The 23,656-nt window shown below is 36.0% G+C and overlaps 1 protein-coding gene across 4 annotated transcripts in view; it reads left to right on the forward strand.

Annotated features, from left to right (window-relative positions):
* The window catches only part of LOC124638035 (semaphorin-1A), a 317,825-nt gene that overhangs the window by 26,282 nt on the left and 267,887 nt on the right, over positions 1-23,656 (forward strand). The gene's annotated exons all lie outside the window — the stretch shown is intronic.

Consider the following 23,656-nt stretch of genomic DNA (forward strand, 5'->3'; position numbering starts at 1 on the left):
CTAGGTACGATGTAACTATTACGATAACCAAATCCTAATCAGCTGTCAAATCTCTGATTAGATCAATTTGCTGCTTTTTGACGGCTGATTATAGTTATAGTCACATAGTGCAAGACGCCCATAGTTATCTACCAAGGAAGATTTTTAAAGTCTAAATGATCTTAGGTGCCTACTTACTACAAGTTTGTATCGAGAAGAAACTTTTAAAGAAAATATTTATTGCTTAATCATCACCCAAGCGTGTTTTCAATGAAATCTTACCGTAACGGTGAAAATCTTACCGTTTTCATTTCTGATTAATAAAAGTCGTTAAGATAATAAAACACCGCCAGTTACATTGACTGTACCCCACTTACACCATACAAATACCGTTAAAACTTCCCAGCACCCAGATTTGATCTAGCCGGAACTTTCTCGAACCTCTAACTAGGAAACTATCATATCGTTAGAACCATCGGTTATTGACGCAGGCAAGTACTTAACGCTGCACCACGGAGAATAAAATGACTAGCGGAGGTGCCATAACGGAAAATCGTATTAGAAAGTAGCGCGCCAATGCGGATGACCGGGGGAGGAGGAACGATACTGTTTTTGCCCTTAAGCCTGATTTCGCCTTCTCAAGACCCACCATTTATTATTATACCAAAAATCCTTGACAGATGTCCCAAAGGCACCGGTGCCCGGTAGGGCCTAGGCCCGCCGGGGTTGCGAGATTGTTCGAAAGAGTTACTGCGGCCCTGGTACATAAAAGGTCCAGTCAGTAAAAGTCTGACACACCCCTCCCTCACCGCTGCTAACCCACAGCAAGGGGTCATTTGAGGATTTTTGCCATCGATAAAGATGTTCCAAAGAACCCGAACGCTTCCTTAGTCCACTCGTAACTGATCGTTTTGGTCATACCCACCGTACGAATTTAACCTAGAAGAAGGCGCCTGACCTACCTGCATTGGCATCTCTCATCTTTCCTTACTCCGTACGCTGCACCAATCGGTACAAGTTTACGTTCAGCTCATGTTGGTACTCAGGCTTTACTTAATTGTTAGTGAGTGTAAGCCCAAGTTATTGCGTCATAACTGTGTTGGCTTTCACCCGTGTAGTTATGTTGATCCTATGTAGGTTTGTTGACGGTAAATAACGTTTTGTAGGGTTGCGATTGGGTGGTGAAAATGTCAAGATACATAGATTCGAAAAATACACTGATCATGCCAAGACACTAAGATTCAGAAAATGTTCTTATTACCTATTATAAAAAAAAATAGCAAGTTTTTACCTAGGCTAATTTCTTGTAAAATACCTTATTTTATTGTGCTCTATCCTTCCTCACAAACATATTCGGGGAAACTTGATGACAATGATGAAAATTACAATTATTTCCAGCCTACTTAAAAATGTGTAAACAGACTTAATTATGTAATTCATCGTTTACCGAGTAAGATGCTTCCATTACATAAAAAATTCACCAACATCCTTGCGATATAATTTTTATACTTTAAAAGCATCGCAATGAAAGTCTTGTGGTCTGTATTAATAAAGGAATCTTTTGTTTCAGGTAACATGCAAATAATTAACCTCAATACCGGACTTCATTAAGAAGTAAGAGTTTGTTGATTTTATTATTCAACGACTTTAATTGGATAAGTTGATTGCCGAAAATAAAATTACCTAAGGGTGAGTATAGACTACAACATTTACTTGTAACAGAACAACGAGCCGCTCTACGAGATGGTCTGGTGTATCATCCTTTTACGAACAAAACATCGAGCACGCTCGCCTGTTTGTTACAAACCAACGAGCATATTGGTGTAACATTTCGTCGAGCGTATTGGTGTAACATTTCGTCGAGCCAACTGCGGGCGATGCACGGTTCGGGGTGACGCGAAAGGAGAGGGACGAAAGACTCGCTCGCTGTGAGCATTTATCCGTAACATAACGCCGAGCATTCGCACGAACGTTACATTACATGGAAATGCTTTGGAGACTGAGCTCTTGCCTGTATTTTACCATTCGCTAGAATGTTACATTACACAGAAATGCTCGAGAAAATGTTGTAGTCAATACTCACCCTAACAGTTGAACCGCGAATTCTGTGTACTTATAAAAGTAAGTATCTTAAATAATTGTAGGCTGTTAAGGGTTGTGAATGGATTTTTGATTGTAAGATTTGTCGGTTTGAATTGTTGTTAATTTGGTTTCTGAGGTAGATGTGATTGTTTTGTTTATTTTCTTTAAAATATTTCTGAGAAGTGTTAGTGTTAATGACCATCTATTTTCTAGATCAAAAATATTATCTTTATTTTCATACATTACAATAACATATAAGATGCATGGGTTTTTCTAGTTCCAGTTCTATATTGTTTATGTATGTATGTCATGCTATATTTTAATATAGGGAACAAATATAATGACCACCATAAAATGCTTTGATACCCTAAGTTTTGCAACCAGAAATATCTACTGAACACCAGAAAAATAAAGTCTAAAAATGTAATAGTACCAGCTATTTTAGTCACGACTTCACTTTAAATTGTATTCGACCACCAAATTTAGTAAATGATCACCAACTATTGACGACCAAATTAATGTATTATTTTTGCCTAAATAAGTCACTGTGATTGCCATAAAATGTAGGCTTATTACCAAATAAAGTATTATGATGCCATATTAAGTTATGTGTCCGGCTTGCAATGCATGCGTGAGTGTCAGTATGACGAGTGACAGGGGAAAATGGAAGAAAATGACATATTGCGCCGACGCCAAGTAAAATTGGGAACAGGGCAGGAGAAAGAAGAAGAAGAATGTGTTTCTCAATACACTCTTATCGCACTGTTTAGAGGCATGCAATAGACAATTTTCCACGCTAGTGCAGGAAAAGGGTCCCCATAATGTTATTACATTTATTTTATCAGGCCGAACTTATTTTTTTGGAGTCAGTTTACTTAAACAGGATAGCAAGATGTAAAAACTTTTTTGATGATCATTTACTACTTTTGGTGATCATTTACTACTTTTGGGATAACAATGATTTTTTTGGACTCATTTTGCTTAAATAGGATAGCAGAATTTAAAAACTTCGGTTATAATCTTACTTTAAAATGGTGGTTTAATTTTGGTGATCATTTACTATTTTTGGCTTACGCATGATTTATTTTGGAGTAATTTCACTTAAATAGGATAGCAAAGTGTTAAAACTTTGGTGATAGTTTTACATTAAAATGCGAGTTTCATTTTGGTGATCATTTACTATTTTTGTCTGCTGTTTGTTACTATATCTGGTGATCAGTTAAACATAAGCCTTTAATATATACCGATTAGCATGCTTTTTCCTTACTATCTATAAAATATCTGCTATTTCTAATCGCACAAACAACAAAAAATATTTTCAAAAATTCACAGCCACCCTCAAAATTGAAACAAAGAGAAAATAAATCATAAAGACCTACTTATGTAAATAGGGAGGTATTATTTCTAGAGGCCACTAAACCGCAGCGATGTCTGACAGACAAAGGCCTCTCGCGGGCTTAGACCGAAAGCTTACCGACTCTTGCATAATGTCAATAGTCTGGGCCCTTAGGACAGACTTCTGTAGGGATACCACGAACCCGCAGTTTACAGGACAAGTATTTTGAGGGCTTATGATTCTCTGGATCTCTTATGGTCTGGATTTCTTAAAGCTGTGTCCTATAGGGTCTATATTGATTCTAGACTGTAAAATTTACCACCTGTATAAAATATGGAATGCTAAAAAAGTCTTGAGTATTGAGTAATTGAACGGTTTTGGTTTGCTAAGACCGAATTCTTACCGACTCTTGCATAATGTCAATAGTCTGGGCCCTAAGGATAGACTTCTGTAGGGATACCACGAGCCTGTAGTTGGCAGGACAAGTATTTTTAGTACGTGGGATGAAGAACTAGATATTGTTTAGTGTTTGCAAGAATTTAGTTTGTTAAAACAACGTTGTTACTGTTGTTTTATTGCTTTGATTCTTGCTTAGTTAAGAAGTGTGGGTGATGCCTGTTGAAACTAAAGATATGTTGATGCAAACATTGGAGCATGGAGGCGGTATAGGGCTGTCATCCGTCCGGGTTTCCCCGGATTTGTCCTCGTTTGGAGGCCGTCCGGGGGCCGTCCGGGCGGGGTTTCAAGAAGTATCCGGGGAAAACCGGACACTTTTCACGAAAGGAAGCACCTCATTGAATTTAAGTATATGTTAATAGTATACAAACTAGGTATAATTTGTTTAAAAAAAATCGTACTCGTTCGGGGAAAAAATGCGATTTACGCCAAATGTCCGGGTTTTTTTAATGTTTGTCCGGGTTTGGCGAAATTCGAGATGGCAGCCCTAATGCGGTATAACATAAAAGGCTATAAGTAGCGCTACAGTATTTTCTAATCACTATGACCTAATAATTTTATTGCACATACCGATCTAGTATTATTTTAAAACTTTCTTAGAAAGAAAAGAAGCAAGACTGATTTCAATACTCCAAATTTTTTTTAAAGCTTCTGTAACTTACATACTTAAAAATAAACCTCAAAAAAACAGTTCCCACCAAAATTCCAATATCACACAAAACAACACAAGATTTGACAGCAGATTAAATACCTATCAGATACCGAGGTTTACATTGTCACGCGTATTTACGATTTATTTTCTCCCTTATCCCGAATTTGCGCGATCCAAGATGGCGGCTCAAGAAGCCCTCTGAGGCGCCATGTCTTTCCCTGGTAGCGTCTAATTTGACGCCTAATGTTCACTTAGTTAATTATTTACGTGTTTGTGAGTGAATGGGATTTAGGTCTCGTTGTGAATCTGCTGAAATTAGGATCGTGTTGAGCAATTTTGTCTGTGTTTATAAGTGCGGGCGTTTAGTGGGGTTTAAATAGTTAAGAGTTGTTTAAATATTTTTGACTTTGTTTATTTTTTGTAATTAATGAAATGAACAGATAAAGCATAGCATAAACTTTTAGTACCATTTTTACATAGTATATTTATTTCTACAATTAATATAAAACAACTATATAACGAGTTAAAGTCAACACGATGTTAATCCTCAACTAAGCGGAACAATTATTGTTCTAATAAAATAAACCGGCCAAGTGCGAGTCGGACTCGCGCACCGAGGGTTCCGAACAAATCCTGTATAGATAAAAAGTGAGTCTCGCGCCAACCGTTCAGTTTAGAACAATCATAGTTATTAATATTTTTTATTTTATAATATAACTAAAATAGTAGGCCAGTACCTTGTAAAAGTTATTTTATTAAAGTTATTTATATACAACATTTTGTAGTCATCATTCAGAAATCTGATTGAAAATAGCTAATTAAGGTCATGGGGCATATCTGACCCATTTTGTAAAAACTGGCGGACATGAATCAAAGTAGTTTTAAATCGTGGAGAATGGTATGACGTTTCTTTGAATATAAATATTTTATCAAAATTCCATGGAGACGAATGTCCAGGATCGTTTGAAAAATATAAAAGACAAGCAGTTTCAGAGGATTGTACAGGTTGCAATGCTAGTTTTTATTGTTAAAGACTTTTCATAAAGAAGCAGGATGTCAATTCGGATGACCAGGATCTGATGAGAACTGACCAGGATCTGGAAACCCTGAGAAATCGAGGGCAACTCTTGAATATTGTAGGCACGCATCGAGTCAAAACCAGACATGTGAGTGTATTTTTGAGGGTACTGGTAAACAGTGAAGGTTTTTAGCTGATTTGATAATGGAGACTACAGAGAGTCGAGGGAACTCCTGAACGGTATGTTGCAACTACCACGTGTTTGGGCTTATTTTATTCGTATTGGCGAAGACTTTCCACATAGATAAGTTTGACTGCCATTGTGGGATCGATCTGCAAAGATCAGATATAGTTATGGGAACTCCTTTACAATTTATAACGTAACCTTGTGTTGGAGCTTATTTTATTTTAGGTGATGAGAATTCAGTACTAATGGGATCTTTTATTTTTGAGGGATTAATCACCTAACGAGCCCCAGTTTCAGGTTTTTTTCGAAACTGCCTGACGACTTGTAACTGTCGAATTGTAACAACGACTGCTAGAGAGTAGGATTCGGGGCTGCTGGCTTTACGTTTCTAGAGCCTTGACAAAAGTGTAATTCTGTCCTTTTCTTTGTTTTATAAAATCGGCTTTATTTTATTTTGTAGCATTTTACAAACAAATCCAACTTCAAACATATAAAAAAGCAACAAGAAAACAAAAGCAAGAAAGAAATTAAAAAGATGATAGGTGCATCGGTCTAGAAGTCGGTGTCTAGAGAATGCATCTATATTTATTTAACCACCGAGATCTAGACCGAGGCATTTAGACAGTTTTCTTGTTGTTTTTAGAAGTTGTTTTTTTTTTTTGTAAAAAGTTTTTATTTTAAACTTTTGTGAAAAGTTCTCGTCAATACGAATAATATAAGCCCAAACACGACGTTACTAAAACATACCGTTGAGGAGTTCTCTCGACTTTCTCACGTCTCCATCATCAGGTAAGCTCTAAACCTTCACTGTTTGATAGTATCACCAGACATACATCTGAGAATCAAGTTTTAATCCTATGCATGCCTACAATTTCTGATAGTTGCCCTCGATTTCTCAGGATTTCCATCATCAGATCCTGACCTGATGACAATGGAAATAAACGGCGAGTATACTCTTTTACTAAAAAGAAATGTTTTCTCAAATCCGTCAAACTTGGTCGTTTAAATTCCCTATTGAAATGAGGAAAATATGTATTTGATTTGATTTGATAATACTTTAATATTTTATGTAACTTCAAATTTATCATTTTCGCAATTTTTCCTTTATCTGTACTATATAACGGTGCATCTTGCCGAATTTCAAGATTCTGAGTTCACGGGAAGTACCTTGTAGGTTTTGATTCCCTAGCGTGTGACGGAAATTCGTCAAAGGTGTCGGTATAACTACTGTATCTTTTGATCGCGTTAACTTAGAAGTTTGATTTTTTCACTGCCTAAAGGGACAATAGACCTAGGTATTTGGTATAAATTTCAATCTGATACCTTTATTCGTTTGTGAGAAATAAGGTAGTAAGTTTCATTTTATTAAAATATTTTTTTTACATTATTTAACTAAAAAAATGAGATTTTCGTAATTTTTCCTATATTTGCATTATATGACAATGCTTCATGCCAAATTTCAAGACTCTGAGTTTACGGGAAGTATCCTGTAGGTTTTGATTCCTTTGCGAGTGTCGAAAATTTGTTGAAAATATCGACATAATCGGCTGTATCTTTTGATTGGCTTGGCTTAGAAGTTTGATATTTTCACAGCTTAAAGGGACAATAGACCTGAGTATTTCATGTGAATTTCAGCTTGATACGTCCACGCGTTCTTGAGATAAAGGGTCTTGACAGACAGACAGACAGACAGACAGACAGACAGACAGACAGACAGACAGACAGACAGACAGACAGACGGACAACAAAGTGATCCTATAAGGGTTCCGTTTTTTTCCTTTTGAGGTTCGGAACCCTAAAAAGTTTCGAGCTTCAAACAAAAACTCTCAGCAATTCCATGAAAAATAAACCGATGTAAAAGTTATATAGGCTTTTTATTGTTTAATCAAATAAAGCAGTTGAAAAAAATGTCATCCAATATTTTTCGTATAACAGAAATTTGGCGCCCAACTGGGCCTTATTACAAAACCTTATTCAAATATTGCATTTCGTTTTAACAAGTCTGATCTAAAGCAATAAATCTTGTCCAAAAACTAAAATCATAAATTTGTCTGAATGAAACAATTATTCAAATTAAAAACGGAGTTTAATCTCTCAGTTAGAAATATTCTGCAATCGTGATTAAAGTACCCTCTACTTGTTATGAAAAAGTCGTAAATTATTCAGTTTTATGAATAAAATAGTCGTTTTCTGTCTAAGTAGTAGTAGTGCTACAAAGGTATGGTTTGTACTTAATCAGACTTAATGGATTTAGATATTATAGTGCAATGTGAAAAAAGAAAAAAAAATGTAACGCATTAAATTGTGAGAACATTCTTTTTGAGATATCTACTTGATCACAAGGTCGAATACGAACATAAATTAATTTTATACTTGCTAATTTGTGCCTATACAAATAGAATTCCTCTTAATTCTAAGTAAATTTGGCTACATATGTTTCCACCCCAATTTATAATTGGCTTAACGCCACACTTGGCGCCTGCGATCACATCTGTACTTACATTACTAAAATCCTGTTTTACACAGCCAAACTAATTAATATTATTAGTATGGCAACACTTCAGTACAGTGTTGTACCCCAGTCACGCTATAGCGTGCCAAGCTAAAACTTTACCCGTATTTTTAGCGAAAATAATCGCAAACATGGAACACGTGTAAATTTTTGTTGGAAAACTTTTTTTTTTTGAGTTCATTCGTTGACCTGAATTAGCGATTCTTCTAAGTAAAATGGGATAGGGAAAGGTAGTTATTATATTCAATTTCTAATAATGACGAAAATGCTGTCATCAATAATTAAAAACTAGACGATTTCCCACGGTTTCACCTGAGTCCCGTGGGAAGTAGTTTCCATACCGGGATAAATTATAGCTTAAGTCATTTGGGCAGAGTACAACTTTCCGTCAGTGAAAGAATTTATTATGTACTAGCTGTTGCCCGCAACTTCGTCTGCTGTCTGTCTGTGTGTCTGTTAGGCAATATAGAATAGTCAAAATACTACTTATCCCGTAGGTGCATTCTTTCACGTGACAGTATAATTAGGATTAGCACTTAGCAGTCGCATAGATTCATTGATCAAGGTTGTGTTGTGGATGTGACCATTTATCTAAACAAAAGAAGTAAAGTTTGTGACGTTGTGAATATCTCTGGATCTAGTCAGCCAATTTGGAAAATTATTACGTATGGTGCGTAAGTAATTTTCACAGGAAACAGTTATAATCTATGTCTATATGCTTTGAGTCTGACAAAGCTGTCATTTGTACATTTTCTGCAGCTGCTGCGACTAATCAGAAGCCAGAAAGTCTGTCAGTTTCACCATGGATATCGTCTTGTGTAGTGAGACTGGATTGAAGATAGGTAGATAGGTAGTCGCTCCAAGCAAAATATTGGTACTCAAACAGATTCGGTGACTGGAAGCCAACACCAACATAGTTGGGGAATAGCTGGATGGATGATAAAATGAGTCATCATCATCAGCAGGCGCATAGGGTAGGATAGTTTCACTACTGGGGAGAAACACTTGTATGACGGGGATTTTCTGTGCACTTACTCACTATGGTAAGGCTGACCCCACATTAGGCGTGCGCGATCCTCGGGCGTGTGAGTAGCGCGGGCGTCGCGAGCGTGCTGCGTAAACGTCGCGTTTTGATGCCCTGCGGCATGTGTGAAGAATGCAAGCGACGCGCTCGCGGCGAGCACGCGGCGCTCGAGTTGCGTTCTTACCCCTTCGCCCGCTATCCCCGCCGCCCGCTAAACGCCTTAGCAGTTAAACGTCAAGGAGAGCAGCGCGTGCGCGACGCGAGCGCGCTGCAAATGCCGCAGGGCAGCAAAACGCGACGCTCACGCAACGCGCTCGCGACGCACGCGCGGCGCCCGCGCTACTCACACGCCCGAGGATCGCGCACGCCTAATGTGGTGGCCTAAGCCGGGACTCCACCGAAATGTTTGCATTAGTTCACGAATAGGCAAAATGTACGTATCTGTGAGAGTCCACTTCATGTGTTCGTACTTGAAACCTGCAGTTTTGCCAAGATTTTCAAAATGTACGCTCGCAATTTGTCATTTCTTGGTGGAGCCAGCAAATCAAAAGAAACAGAAGTGTTGTATACTGTGCGTCACTACCGCACACCGGGAAAATTTCGCTCTTGCGGAGGACGTTTATATACCATATTTTGTGTCACACAGGACGACAGTAAGTATCCACCGAAACACTTTCAAAGATCTGATGAACGAACAAATCAGACCTGACTTGGTCACCTGGGGCCAATCAGAGCTCTATGAAGCGATCATATGCTTTGGCTCCTACTGTTATTGTGGTTTCTGAAAATTTATTCACCTCATTCAACGATGAATGTAATTCTGATGGTACTAATAAGAACACTTACTTAGCGCAGAAGCTGACGTTGGCAGGTCGACTCTTTTGACTTCTCGAATAGGATACCATTGGTTTTTGTGCAATGCACACCTGCAATGCATGCTGGATTAGGATAGGATACAGGTGGATAGGATTTGTAACAGAAAACAATTCTGTCTTTGTGATTGAATGACATCAAACGTAGTTTTATATAAAAGGTGTTTTTTTAGACTTGGCTCGGGTCTTACTGAGACTGTTCGTAATCGTGACCAGTGTATTTGCGATCAGAAGTTGAAAGTAAGCATGTCTCTGGTATGCGACGCGCAATTTGTGCGTTTTCAGACGCATAAAGCATTTTACGTGTGTATGGTATTAAATCGAGAAAGCTCCCATTTCTTATCTGCACTTTGTATCTGGGCTTGTTCTTAAAGCTACGGAATCCTACATTACCTACCTACCTCACGCTTAGCACACGCTCACGCAGATCCTCCTTTCTTCTAGGATTAAGTTTACATATTTTGCATCAGAAAAAATAATTAAGGTCTACTTAATACTACTCACTCAAAGTAATTTGTTTTCACATTAGTGGAAGATAAGCTAAACTATGTTTATGAAAAAATCCTGATATGAACTCCATCTGTAACTTTAAATGATAATTAATTGTTCCACTAAAGTCATAATTTTTGACATAATGTTCAAAAAATAATTTAGATGGCACCGTTTTAAATTTGGCTGAGAACTATTAATTTTCTTTTCATCAAGGTAATAATTATAATTTTATTTTGATGTGGCACGGCAATCTGACAAACACTATTGAAATGTCTATCGAAAAATTACACTACGTGTTAAAATATGGTGAATTACGGAAAATACACAACTCCATCTGTTGAAATAATAATCCTCTATAAAGAATGTATGGTAATTTATTGTCATTTAGGTGATCTTCACACTGCCCCGCATCACGCTGCATCTTGCGTGTCGACGCACCTACGCGCGTTCCTGCGGGAGTGCAGATCTGCATCATCGTGCGGGTTTTTCACGCACTCACGCGCGTAGGTGCGTTTTGTAAATTCACGCACAGCGAGTTCCATTTTCAAATATACACGTCACGCCCATTCAAAATCACGCGCGGCATTGCGGGATTCAGTGTGCCATACCTTGCGTCTCGCCCCGCACCTACGCGCGGGGGTGCGTGTTTCTCCGCATGTATGTGCGTGATCCGCATGAACGCGCGTGGATGCATTTTCAGTGTGTTGGACTATGCGTGTTTTCCATACAAACGGAGATATTTCCATACAACGGAAAAAAACGCATCCACGCACTACGCTGCATCATGCGGGGCAGTGTGATAATCGCCTTACCACCTCGCTCCTTTGACAAATTTGATGTATTTTATTTAACACAGATTACCACAGATGGAGCTACTTTAACCTTGGCAAAACAAAATTTTCATATTTTTTTTTCTTCCGAAGTTACTTATGAAGGTGTGATTTTCTGTGTAAAGGTTAATAATAGGCCGATCAACTAATATAAGTACAACATTCAAATGTACAGTTTTGACAAACAGATTGCGTGTCGTAATATTTTACATCTTGAATTCACAAAATTAATCATATCTTTTGATAGAGTCAATCGATTTCGATGAAACAAAAACTAAGTAATACCCCAAGTTACGTAGAATTTTTGTATATAAGCATTGTCTGCATTGAATTCGTAGATTTTACGTGAATCCCGAACAAACAAACAGATAAACAGACAAACAGACAAACAGACAAACAGACAAAAATGACAAAAATGATGGAAATGGGTTCTGTTAGTTATCCTTTAACATGCTGGCTATTTTTTTTGTCAATTTCTTCAATGTACAAAAATTACTTTTCTACAGATTTATTATATGTATAGAAGTATATATTCTTTTATCCGATATTCATTTGTTTATTTAAACTTTTTAAAATAAATTCTCAGTCGTTCTAAACTGTGACGTCAAAACATAATATCGGATACGGCTCATTAAAGACCGGCACGACTTGCATACAACAAAAGCATCTATTTCCACTGACACATATTGCGTACAACGGAAAACTTCCATTATAGCCGTGTTCGTATACACCCTCTTTCATGGAAAAATATTGTGTATTTGCTAACTTACCCTCTTTGCACGAAAAAGTGGGTAAACAGTTTAATAGGATGTTTATGTACTCGTTTTCTAGTAAACGTCATTTGCAGGAAGGTGTAGATTTTTTTGTGTATGTTTTGGACAAAAATATTGGTATATTAATTCCATTTTTACTGGAATACATTATACTCTCCTAAAAATATGTTTTTTATAGACATTGGGAATTTCTTTGTCTTATTATAAGAAAAACAAAGTTCTAAGAAGATAATGAAGTAAACAATTACTGTGAAGATCGAACTCAGTTAAATGTCACTCTCAACACCTAGACTGCTCAATAAATCAAGAATGGCAAATGTGTTTGTATTTAAATAATATGTCAATCAATCGCACGTCATTTGTTATTATGAGATAGTGCTATCAGTTATAAGTTCAGCGCGAGAAATTGGAATTCACACACACACACACACTCACACACACACACACACACATACCTACAACTACATCATCTTATACATACTTTCTGTGCTAATACTAAAGTTGAGGAGTTTGTTTACTTGTGAGCTTGAATGCGCTTATCTCAGGAACTGCTAGCCCGATTCGTAAAAATCTTTTTAACCGGGTTAGCGAAGTAGTTCCCCCAGAATGCAGACAAAACATCGTAATTATTTCAAGCTTTGGCTCCATCCTTGTAACGTTATTTTGCATTTCATATATTTATGCGATTAGGATGACACTTTGAAAAATAAAAAAAAGCATTGATGACACTTCCATTCATTAATAACCTTTTTCGTTTTAAAAATATCACACATATATCAATCATTTGGCACCTAAACAGACAGGTACGTACACAAGGTGTAAACAGTATTGTTGGCAAAACACACGTTTGCCTCAATAAATCCACACAATATTCGCTTGCCGCGCCATTTCCCAGTATCAATTAACATGATCATTCACAGGTATTCGCCCGGATATCGATAAACAGTGTTGTATACTGAACGTTAATAAAGGCGGGTATAGCACACTAATAAAGGTGGGCTTAGGATATTTGCGGGGTACTACTTGATAATTCGAAATAACCTATTAGTTACCTTTAATCCTATAGATGGTAATAAGTTTCAGTTGTGAATGCATAATTTTCAGAGTGCCACTCAATGTATTATCTATAGGCCAATTATATCGATTGCATGTCAAAAAGATCTATGTATTTTGGTGGATTGTCTTAAGGGTGAAACCACCACTTTAAATAGGTATTTAATCTAAAATACAAAATAAAGGCGTCTTGTTGGAAAAGCAACTTGAGAATATTTAGCCTAACGACAGTCCCCCGAAATAAAGATTATGAAGATAAAACAAGTTTCTGAACCCAAGAAAATCTAAGTGTGAACGTGTGAGGCTATAGTTATATCCATTAAAACTAATGATAAATCGATATTAAGGTCTCTAAGATTAACGATAAGCTGCAGTTACCAATACTTTAATGTTCTGATGAAAAAACTGTCTAGACCAATGACAGCTGAGTATGTATTTAATCAATCATTGATTTTTCGGTAATTATAGTGTCTTTGAGCTTACATTACATTACATTTTTGTTAATTTAGAAGGTATGTCATATCATGTTAGTACTCAATAACCTTAGGCCTGTTATCTATTTCAAAAGTCACCACATTCAGAGAGAGCCCTGGCACTCATAACCCAAGTTTACTCTCAGCTTGAGTGCCAGTGGTCACAACTCAGAGATCACTTACAATTTATTTCTCGTCATTCTTGTGTATCATTAGTATTTAAAAACCTGTAAAACCTTAGAAATTGTAAAATAAGTGAATAAAGAATTTATTTATTTGCTTTCAACAGTGACAATTATTTCTTGCAATGGAATCTTTGCTAATAATGAGCTCTGTTTATTCAAGTCAAGCTTTCAAGCCAAATCCGATGAATCGATTGTAATCAAATTGGGGAGTACACAGATAGTTTAGAATTTTAGAAAGGACATAGCCTTAATCTTCATCAAGTGCATTGCATTAGCGTCATCTGGACATGAGTTATATGGTATATATTTTTATTTTGGAAAATAAATCGTGTCATATAAAAACGTCGTGTTTAACTTAACTAAAATGCACGCTTTTTAGATAAGATTAGAAGCTACGTTTAGGCGAATTTATTGGTCTATTCATCAGCGATGCTGGGTTCAGTCTAGACTCATAAAATACACGAATAAATACATCTCTGCCCTTGATTTAGTGTTAAATTCAAGTACATATAATTGAATAAATGAACACGAGATATACTTAGTTCTTTTTATATAGGTATATTCATGCAAAATTATCAAAGCAATTGAACATTAGTCAAATTGAATATTTGTAAAGTAATTAATCATTTTTCAAATCGCCATTACTAAAATATGTTTTTATTATTTGTTAAGCCAGTGATTATAAAATATGCTATTCTAAATTCGGTCAAAATAATATACGGTAATCCGCAACCACAACTCTCGGTACAGTCACGCAACAAAAGTGTGTTAACAAAAAAATAATATTGTTATTAATGTTTCGGTTGTTCAGCATATGCTCAAAGGTCATTGACCGGGAAGCCCGCGCCCATAGCCGCCCCTATCTAGCACTATACAGTAATATTAAAGTTGCATGCTTTGTGCACTTCAGAACGCACCTTTGTTTGAAATACTATGTGTATCTGGACGTACAACGAAGTTTAGACGGCAATAAAGGACGGTAACAGCCGTTGGTGTTTGCCGTTCGTGTATTAAGTAGTGGTTTTATTTGAGAGGTATTAAGTTACTGAAGGACCAGCGTTGTAAATGACTTTTTTTTGTTTGTACCTATGTTTCCAAACTTTCGTTGCTTTCGTTTCCAAACTTCTGGGTGTTTTGCTACCAGATACTCGTATGCAAAAATTACCTTTAAAAAGTTAAACTAATAAATAATTTTCTAAATCCTTTTAATGTAATTAAAACACAATCGTTTGGCTTTGCGTGTAATTAACAGCAAAGTTATAATTATAAATAATATCATAGTGAGTCACGGTTGACGTCTCAACTGTTGACCATGTGTGAAATTAAAATATGGTAATGTACAGCAAAAAATTGTGTGTGAAGTTTTAATTTTAGAGCAGCATGTTTATGACATTTTGACATTTTGTCGATCGGAGAAAAAGTTTTCATTTTTTATATAATATCTAAGATGTACAATCGCTTTCATCTTTGATTTATTTGTTTCTAAAAATACGAAGTAATATATATTTAGCGAAGTTCTCAAAACAAGAAAAGCTCAAAATAAAATACCGGTTAAATTACATACAGTTTCAGAAATAACATACGTACGATAAGTTGTAACATGTAAGCATGCATGAAAGTTCACAATTAGGTAATTAAGTAAACTTAACCATAGTTACCTTTGTGTCTCATCATAGCAACTCATAATGAAATAACTTTCCCGTAACTAACACTAGAGTGCGCGACAGTACTGCAAAATTAATAAAACTTTAAAAGAATATGAAAATTTTTAGAGCAAATATTTTCTGTGTAATCCGTTAAGTAGGAAAGTGGTATCTTTATCTTTTGAATAGTTTATTTCGTGTGAGGTTTTTAGAAAAGTTTTTAAGGATTATTTTGTAATTTCTCTTTCACTCTTTTATATTGTCTACTTTGGAATAACAAACAGTGTGGTAATATTATCTACTATAGGCATAGATACAGCAAAAAAAAAACTCTATTTCTGTCATTAATCTCGACAGTAAAAAACTGTAATCGTTTTTACGTCCTAAAATATTTTTTAAAACGCCCAAAATTATACCGATTCCAAAAAAAAAAACTCGAGCTCTGACTTCAATCTAAAACAAAAGCCGCGCTCCTCATAATTGATTAACGTCCTATCTCATTCAGAATGCTAATTTCGCACTTTCCTTTTTTGAACAACAAATTATCAGTTAAGAAAAATCGCGTGCAATTTTGTTAGGCTAATAACTCTTGGGAGACGGTATCTTGCTACTAGATGGCAGTAAAATAAGCCAAATTGGACCATCACTTGAACGGACGCTCGTTTTTATAGCGTCTTGTATCTTCTAGGCTTTTTACTCGGCATCTGATAACATCGATTCGTTGTTATGCAGTTTTACGAGTAATTGTTTTTAATTTAATTTGGGCCTTGAGGTTGTAAGTCTTACTGTTGAAGGGTAATAAAACTTGGAGGAGTACTTTTAAGTGTCGAAGATTGGGTGGCCATTTTAAGCGTTTTTTTTTTGGGTTACTCGGGAGCTGTCAGAATTGGGTTGCCCGAGTAACTGAGTTGAGGAGGTCAGACAAGCAGTCGCTTCTTGTAAAACATTGGTACTCAGCTGCATCCTGTTAGGCTGGAAGCCGACGACCCTAACAAAGTTGGGAAAAAGCTAGGCAGATGATGACTCGGGAGCAGTCGTGTTCCTTTATCGCCCTAGTTCATTATGGGAAATATGAATATGATATGGTAAACCAGTCTTTCTACTGCACGTTGTCCATGTGAGCCGTCAAATATTATATTTCTTTACCCGTGGGCAGCAAAGATAACTATAAAAAGTGTATCAGATTGTAAGTCGGTAATACCTTTTCTTTGTTATGAAAAAGCTGTCTGTTAACCATATAAAGTGAGTATTAAAGTCTTCAATCACATATGTGGGCTATAAAAGGCTGTGCGCTGATTGCATTGTGGTGTATCATTTTGAATGCGTGGGCGCAGATTGTGACAATTCTGTTTATATGCATGTTTGTATTATAATCGGCCCGCACAGGGAGATGTCTACTTATTATGTCTTGAAAATGTGTAATTTTAAGACCGGGGTGTATATCTGTGTGTCTGAAAATAGTTATTTTAAAAAGTTAAGACTTTTGCAATATTTTTTCTTAAGTGTTTTTTTTTTCTTTTAAACTGTAGACTACGAAGACTTGTATTTTTTATTAATTACAAAGATGTTTTGTAAATAGTTTTTTTATTTGTTTTTAATTACTGAATTGGCACTTAAGCACCTGTTTTAAATTCTATAATCAGAATTAATTTCAAGAGCACTTATTAAAAGTTTCAATTAGCATCAAAGATAAATTGTAATTTTAAATTGAAAAGAAGCACAAATGTAAAGTATTGTATTTTATTGCGTATTCATAATTCTGCATTTTATCGCAAATATTACTGTAATTAGTGAAGCTTTTAATAAAAAATAATTCATTGAAAGGTTTAATTTTTCAATTTAAAAATTAATATTTTTTAAATCTTAACATCTTCCCTACGAACTGTCATTAGTCTTCTTATAAAGACTTCCTCATAACTAATAACATTAACTACCTTTTGAGTTAGAATATTCTTTGTTAGTAAACAATATCGTTCGAATCAGAAATTATGCGAGTTCTGATATATCATTATCAGAACTAAATCGAGCATTTAATAGGACAACCTCTCAATATATACCCAAACATATATTATATGATACATACATATTACGCCTGGTCCCTGTTTAGATATTCACGTACACGCCACCACAGAGTAGGTCCTACAATTGCGGTAGCACGATAGTACCGCGGTCGGCAATATACACCGCTGGTTATACATGTACTCAGTTATCTGTGAGGCTAACATTCCCACCTATGTACAGCGAACACCACAATCGAGTCAACGAAACGAGACGAGATGTTTACATGTTTGTATGTATACCTAGATGTATTTTTTTATTTGGAATTTTATATCACACTTTATAGACACTTATAAAAATTATAATGCGGTTCTATTAAAGCCAGGTCCCCAAGCTCATCTTATAAGCGACGTAATGTAGACGCGTAAAATCGTCTCCAGAGTTAACAAGCCCGCCCCCTATCGGCCGCAGGCGGATCGTGAATGAAGATATTGTGCGTTTTCGTCACCTTACCCCACATCCCCCCACCCTTTCCACCCGTCGTTTGCTCGCAATGACGTAATCTTTAAAGGCGATAACTAATCTTCTTAATTGATCTTTTCCTTGATGAGTTAAACAAATGAGAGAGTACGCGATAATGGGTATGAATTTCTCGCGTTCTTAGTTGATTTTTGTGTTATAATATCGATGTGGTATTTTAGGTTCAACTAAGTTGAAGTACTAGCAATTTGGTGTAAACGGCCAAGTTTCAAGTTCATATAGCAAATTACTTTGAAGTTAAACTAGTCGCCAAATTACGCTCAGTAGTTGCGAAGTTCTGCCTAATGCCAAACCTAGATACAAACCGAGTTCAGTTATAGTTACACACTTACAAAAAGCAACTCTAACCTTAACGGCAGCCATAACTGTTAATCGGAACGGGGTTCAAAGCTGTAGCTACCTCAATATTTAAGCAGGCTATTGTTGAACAAACATATCCAAACTACCATTGGATTATAGGCAAGAACGGCCAAATACAGACCTCGGGCCGGCCCGAGATGCCTTCAAAAGCTATGGAACTTCAGACTAAGAACTTCGTCGTCTCCGAAACAACCAGCCAACTCCGAAATGGGAAGTAACTGTAAACTTTCACTACGTAAATTTCGTGAAGCTAGCTCACTGAATAGATTCATTCTAGATTTTATAGCCTACGACGTGCCACCGAGAGACTATGCATGAAATAAACATATCTTTGATCAAATGTAGTGCTCAGTTCTGAATATTATGTGGGGGAGCGCCGCTGTTACCGGAGAAATGTTGCATTTTATTGTTCCCTTTTTTATTACAGTGTATACTTTTTCAGCTGAGTCGGCTATAAAGTCGGCTAAATAACAAATTTTGTGTTGTCTTTGAGATTAGACGTTCTGATAAATAAAGTGGATTGAACTGCTTTAATTAAACAAAGTAAAAATAGCAGATTTCAGCAAAGGTTCTACATACAATACATGGATGTGCAAGCCAAAATTCTTTGAGCACAACAAAGAGGTACACGAAAAAGAAACATAAAACTTCCGATACAGTTCAGAGTATACAAAAGAAATTGCGCACAAACGTGCCAATAAGTAAAGCCAGTAGTTTATAGAGCATCAGTTTATTCGATTGTGTAGTTTTCCAACAAATTTCACCGTTTCGGATAGAGAAACTACTGACCCGCATAATTGGCTCTCGTGTTGTATAATTTAAAAATTTTCGCCGGAGCAATAATTTGGTGGAAGTCGAGCGTTGTTTCATATCGCATGATTTCTCTTCATTTATAATGGGTAGCTTTTTGCTTTTTCGTGCAACGTCTGTCCGTTGAAACTTATGAATAAACTAGCTTGCGCCCCGACTTTGTTTGCGTGGTTTACGTGATTTACAAACTGTTTTCCGTGATGAAAAGTGCTGCGCTTTTATAGGATCTAGGCACATTGTCCTCGCAATAGTTTGTGTTATATTATATATATAGCCGATTTTCATGTGTTGAATTAAGCCACAATTAATGTTCTGTTGGCAGCATTTTTATAAAAACGTTTATAATTTTTTCAACTGCAATTTCATCTGAAACCTTAGGAAGAAGTGCTTTTATGCATGTAGGATTTGAATAAATGATTGAGTAAAATCAAAATGTTTCATTCAAGCTACGAAACCTAACCAAAATAAATCAAAACCATATTCCGAACTAACAGAACATAAATTAAACAAGACAACATTAATTATCTTACACATAGGTAATATAAATTAACAAAATCCGTTCCCAAACCCGCGGTCCATTAACTCTCATATCGTAATCTGACTAAACCTAACCGCCCGAATACCGCGGTTGGTTAACTCGTCGATATCCAGCAAATAATTTTACCTAGTTTTAATTAGGCTTATTTATTAGTTGCCGATGCAAGCTCGTTATGTGGCTGCAAATATAAATTGTCATTATTCCTAGTGTTAGTACTTTAATTGATTATTATTTGGTGTAATGATATTTATTGATGCGTTGTAATAGGAATAATTGTGTATCATTAAAATTTTAATCTGTAGCTCTATTTTCAGGATTTAAAACATGTATATTGCAATTGCCAACATCAATTTTTACGTTGCAACACAACACCAGTCTTTAAAAAAAAGGAACAAAAAGCGATTATTTAAAACATCTCCATTAACTGGCAACATTAACTTCATTGTTCGTTGGATTGCCATTTAAATTGGCATCTCAATTGGAACTGTCACGTTATCACGGTATTCAAGGGCTGTGTTCGCGAAATAATTATCACTAACAAAAGTACATGACTTTGCGAAAAGAATTAATTTACCGTGAAAACAATAAGTGGGCGTGATAATGCATTGTGTTGCGATTGTTTCTGATTACTTTTGAGGGGTTAATTGGATGATTTTCTTGACAGTTGAAAATTAAACGCTTTAATTGCTTGAACAAAAATCGTAATACTCCCTGGTAAAGAAGTTGTTTTTTTTTTTTAATTTAGGAAGGATATTTGGGAGTATTGAAACTAGTAAACAACTGTGGTTTTTTCACGTTAAAAGAGTCTATACCTAGTAGGTTCTGTGTCTTTTCAGCAATTGTGGTAAAAACCCTAAAACAAGTAGGTACCTAAGTCATAAACTTAAACGTTCCCACTTTTTCACAAATACCATAAACAACTTAAGGGCCCACAGACAACAGACATTTGCAGTTTTACGATTTACAAAGTGGCTACCACCCACGTCGAAAGGAAACAAGAAAGAGATTTACTGAACGCAATGTCAGTAAACTGCATAATTATTGGCAGTATGTTAATTGCCTTTGCCATTCAACGAGACAACGGCTTTATAAATGGAAACTTTAAATAATGTGGTTATGTATGTTTTTCTCGGGAAATGAGTTAATTACAGTTTGTTTTCAGGCATTTTTTCCTGTCTTACTTGAATGTAGAAATAAATAAGTTTGAGGCCATCATATTTCGGATAGGCGCAGCATGTCATTATCTCACATATCATTACTCTTCTATCTCACATATCATCCAGCATATCATCATCATCCTCCGAGCCTTTTTCCGACTATGTTGGGGTCGGCTTCCAGTCCAACCGGGTGCAGATGAGTACAAGAGTTTTACAAGGAACGACTACCTATCTGACCTTCTCAACCCGGGGAACCCAATATCCCTTGGTTAGACTGGTGATTTTCAAGCTATATCGTCTTTCACACAATCCATTTCAAATGTCCTAAATAACTTTGTTAAAATTACAATACTGCAGTACCACAAACACAGTATTAGGTCCCCTAATACACTAATCGCAACATAATCAACTGTGAACCAAGTCAGTAAGCCGAACTAAACCAGTAAAGTTAACTGTTCTGGTCATTTACGAGTACTTGCGAAGCATTCATTCCCATTGCTGTAAACAGGACTCATTATGGCTCTTACGAATTTGTGAACAGTGCGGATTCGGAGGATTTTAATCCAGTACAGGACTGGTATATTTCGTATATATTATTGTGGTTTATTTTTAATGTCATGGGCATAGCTGAGGTGGAATATGACTTATGAGGCATGTAGGTATACCTATACGTTTCAGTTTTTATATGGATGGAATGACTCGAAAGTCACCTACTCTGGGGTGATTTGAGGGTCTACATTATAAAAATATACTATTCATAAATAAAGTTTATATTATTAAATATTAAGTTATTCTGTACCTAACTTTACCTCTACTCTCTACCCGAAGTCTGAAAACGTCTTTTACGAATATCGCTTTACCAATCAAGCCTAGTAATCAAATACGCTGAAAGACTAAACCTTCAATTAAACAGCATTGAAAATTCGACAAGCCTTGACACGTGTCTTCTCTCGATAGTACGCTCAGGCCCCTGGTCTGACAGAGACTGACAGGGCCACAATAGGCCGACATGCCGATAGTCTGCGAGCTACGATAACGCGTTTAAACAATGAGCCTTACATGCCACGGAGGTTGCAGTCAATGGAGTAAGCAGGACTGATTGTAAAGTAGTTGAGGAGAATTAGAAAATAAGCTTTACGTTTTTCATTTATTGAGGTGTTATAGATAAGATAATCAATAAGTAAATGAAACTGTTAAGATACAGAGGCAGTCGCTTTGAGATATAAACCGATTTCAAACAGTCGCGGTACGTGTGATCGGCAGCTAACTTGCAAAACACACTTTAGGTAGTTTGTTTCAAAGCCTCATTAATTATGTGAATTATAAAGCCCAAACTGCCTTTATTTATTGGTCTCTTTACATTAACATATGTAGTTACATATTAATACTTACAACACTTCTGCCACATACTATTACCAATGTTCCATAATGAACACTCCATGTGCTCACGAATCCGTGACGTGAACAAACACTCGTATATATTTATGTGAAGCTCGCTGTTAAGCTTGGAACTCATCCTGTGGGACTGAAATGACTTTTTGCGTTTGTTCCGCCACTGTTTTGTGGGTAAAATTTGTTTTAACGTGTAATAATTGTAAGTGAAGTTGGGATGTTTTGGTGTGTTCCATGCCTTATTGGTTTTGTATAGTGGTGTTGGGATATGAAATGAGTTGTAGGTATGTGATCGGCTGAGGTCTGGTAAATGAAGAAAATAGGTTCATTGAAATATGTGGCTTTTGACCTATGATTGCATCTATGATTAGGTATGTAATGGTTTTGGTTTTGGTGTCCATTTTTGATGAACAGAAAGATTAAATAAAAAAATCTTTTTAGGGCCTTTTTGATGAATTTAATACATAAAAAACCTCAAATTATCAAAACGTTTCCATAGTATTATCATATCACAGAAGAACGGTGTAACATTTCGTTGTGAGATTTACAAACAAGAGTATTTGGACAACTAGTTCTTACGATTACTTACCAGGTACTTTCCAATAATTGGTTAAATTGATTGTTGTAGAAATAATGGCGTCAATAACATTTACTTCACAATTTATAAACAAAACATACATGATGCACATGTGTATATTAAAATATGTATTAAGTCATAAGTGTTAAAAGTATATTTTTTCACAAAACGACTAGATCAAGACTAAAGTAAGTATCGTGTTACAACAATTGTAGGTAAATATGCCGAATGAAAAACATCGATAAACTTATGCAAATCGATTCTCAATTCGATATCTGTAACTCCGAATCGTCTGTTGAAGTTTACAAAAAGAACGTGCAACATATTCAAGTAAGTACAATTCAAATATAATTCAGCACAAACATCTCGATTAATCGAACAACAAACAAACAATAGAATAATCGCTAATATTAACAGTATTTACGTTCACAATAATTTCGATAGTTCACTAGTTCATTCGTCCAATTAACACCGCGGTTCACAATTGCAAGTAACGTGGCTAGTTAATTAAGCTCATTTGTTATCCGACGTTTTTAATGTAGTCCCACACTAGTACTCTTGTGTGAACGACCCTTATTTAAAACAATTTTAATCGAGCTACATTTACACGGAATTATCTTTTCACAAATTCTCTGTGACTTTATAGACTTAGCTTAGTGTAAAGGTGCTTCTACACGGTGCATGTAGCTAAAGCAAGTTAACATGCGCAAGTGACAA

The sequence above is a fragment of the Helicoverpa zea genome, chromosome 17 (genome assembly GCF_022581195.2).
Source record: "Helicoverpa zea isolate HzStark_Cry1AcR chromosome 17, ilHelZeax1.1, whole genome shotgun sequence".
Classification (NCBI taxonomy): Eukaryota; Metazoa; Arthropoda; class Insecta; order Lepidoptera; family Noctuidae; genus Helicoverpa; species Helicoverpa zea.